Source organism: Macrotis lagotis, chromosome 5 (genome assembly GCF_037893015.1).
Source record: "Macrotis lagotis isolate mMagLag1 chromosome 5, bilby.v1.9.chrom.fasta, whole genome shotgun sequence".
NCBI lineage: Eukaryota > Metazoa > Chordata > Mammalia > Peramelemorphia > Peramelidae > Macrotis > Macrotis lagotis.
In genome coordinates, this window is record NC_133662.1 from 142,754,559 (window position 1) to 142,757,772 (window position 3,214).

The window sequence follows — 3,214 nt, forward strand, 5'->3', positions numbered from 1 at the left end:
AAGATGGCAGCATGAAACTAGCATGCTCTTGAAGTATCTATACAAATATTAACTCTATAGATTAAAATAAATTTTCAACTGTAGATATTGTGGAGGATCTTCAGTGAAGGTCTGACTCTTTGGGAGGAAAGGGGAAGTAAAGCCCAGCTAGGCAAAAGAGCAGGCAAGTCAGTGGGAGACTTTTAGCCACAGTGCAGTTCAAGTTCCAGAAGCTGTGGGTCCCAGCAGCTATATAGTAAGCCAGCAGGGAGGGTTACAACCCCAAACAAAATCTGAACCCTGGGAACACTGGGGAAAAAGACAAGACTGGATTGGGAGTTGCATAGACAGATCCTGGACATAAAGGAAGAAACAAACTTCCACAAAGGCAATGTCTGAGTTGCATAGGCAACATCTTGGCCAATGATAAGCTGGAGATCAGACACCAGCCCCAGAATAAAAAAAACTTGGACCTATATTCCCTATATTCTAGAGCAGAGCCCAAACAGTCAAAATGAGTAAAACAAAGCTAGAAGAGTGCTAACCATAGAAGCTACTATGAGATGGAGATGATAACAATGCCACCTCAGAAGAAGAAAAAAAAAACAGTGAAAAATTAACTACATGGGAAGTCTTGAAAGAGTTTATGAATTGGACTCAAATCCAACAGCTCATAGAAGAGCTTAAAAAGAATTTAAAAACCAAAGAAGAGGGGAAGAAGAAAAAACAGAAAAAAGAAATGAGAGTTATGCAGAGGAAAATTATGAAAAAACAGACAAAGAAATCAATTCCTTTAGAAATAACAATAACCAACTGGAAAGGGAACATAAATTTTCAAAAATAGAATCAACTAACTGTAAAAGGAATGTAACTCATCTAAAGTCATCAAATCAACCAACTGGAAAGGGAATGCAACTCAACAAAAATGTAAAATTAGCCAAAAGCTAACTAAAGAAAATAAAACTCTAAAAATTAGAAAATCAGAATTGGACAAATGAAAATATGAAACTACAAGATTCCATCAAAGTAAAAAGGCTGAATAAAATGAAGAAAATGTAAACTACCTTTTAGGAAAAACAAATGACTTGGAAAATAGATCCAAGGGGGTTAATTTACACATTATTTAACTATCAGAAAGTCTTAACCAAAAAAAAATCTGGAAAATATCTTTCAGGAAATTATCAGGGAAAAAAAATCTGTCCAAAAACTGCTAGATCAAGAAGACAAAATAGCCATTGAAAGAATACACTCAACCCTTCAGAAAGAGATCTCAGGATAAAAACCCCAAGGGCTATCATTGCCAAATCCCAGAATTGTCAAATAAAGAAGAAAATATTGCAAGCAGCAAAAAAGAAGCAATGTAAATACAACAGGAACACAATTAGATTTATTGAAGGATTGAGGATTGAAGGATCAGAGGACCTGGAATATATACATATTTTAGATGGCAAAGGACCTTGGACTGCTACCAAATATTTACTACACTGCAAAATTCAGCATATTCTACTAGGAGAAAAAGATGTAAGTTCCCCAAAATAGAGGACTTTCAAAATTTCCTGATAAAAAGACCAGAACTGAACAGAGAATTCAGTCTCCAGATACAAGATTCCAGAGATGCATAAAAAGGTAAATGGAAAGAGGGAAAAATAAAACAAATATTAATCAAGACTATTAAATTGTATAGAATTTTTCAAAGGAAGATACTTGTAACTCTGGAAAGTTGTTTTTCTCTTAGGATAGTTAAAGGTTTGAATGTAATTGAAGAGATTAGATTTAGAGGATATGGGTATGATTAGTTCTTGTTTTTCCAATGAAGAGGATCAAGATAACATCACTCGGTTTGATTCAAATAGCCCAGGTGAAAAGTTCAGGTCTTTAACTCTAAACTTATGTGTCTCACTTTTCCTTTGACCTTTAAGTCTCTCTTGCTCATAGAGTTTAGCACTTTCTCTGACGAGTGCATTTTATGCTGGGCAGTCCTGAACCAGAAAGACCTTCACAGTATCCCAGTATTTAGAGTTCTTAGAGACTCTATAGTTAGTTAAATCAGAAATGACTTTGCTTCACTAGATACTTAGAGGTTTATAGTACCCTAGGGACAGAGGGTGGGAAACCACTTAAAAAGTTGGACCTAAAGAGTTAAGGAAGTAATCTTGTCTTTTTAATCCAGGCTTCAGTTAAAGAGGGTTTAAGTATCATGAAAACAGAGGGAGTGTGGGAGAGAGTATGCTAGGAGGGGGCACATAAGGTTCTTGAAATGATTTGATTTTTCTTAATGCTTTGACTCATGGTGATGATTGTGTGTCCATGAAGCATACTTGAAAGCGTGGCAAGGTATAAAATGACTATAATTTGATGTGATTCATGACTCTTGAGAAGTGTATTTCTAATGAGACAGAAGAGGGGAGGGTAGTGACTATGTGACAATACTGCTTATCAATCAAACAATCAACCTTTGATTATACATTGATTGATAGTACTTTGAGCTTATTAAGCAACAATTAATTAATCTTCCATTGATAATACTTTGATTGCACTTTGGTTCATAATTCTTTTAGGATTAAAACAATAAAAACATAAAAAAGAAGACTAGGCATTAGTGGATAAATAACACCAGGTAAAGAGACACAAAGACCTATTATAGTAAAGGGAAAGAAGGGAGGATGTGAACATTGAGTAAGTGCTATTCAATAGATTTGGCCCAGAAAGGGAATAACATACATTCCCTTTTGGGTTTAAAAATCTGTCCTACTCTTCAGAGAAGTGGGGGGGGGGGGGGCGGGGAAGTAAAGGGAAGAAGGGTCTGATAAAAGGGATGGTGAAAGTATTAGTGAAAATTAAAGTTAAAATGCAAACAAAAAGTTAAAGGGGGAAAGGGAGAAAAACTTTGTGTGAGGAGGAACAAGAGGAAAGGAAAGAGAAAAGTATAAATGGGAAAAAATAGCATGGAGGGAAATACAAAATTGGTAATCTTAACTGTAAATGGGAATAGGATGAACTTTCCCATAAAATGGAAGCAGATGGCAGAATGGATTAAAAACCATAATCCTACAATTTGTTGTTTACAAGAAACACATTTGAAGTAGAGAGATACACACAGGATAAAGATAAAAGGACTGTAGCAAAATATATTTTGCTTCAGCTGAAATAAAATAAAATCAGGGGTACCGATCCTGATATAAGACAAAGCAAAGGCAAAAATAAAATCTCATTAAAAGGATAAGGAAGGAAACTA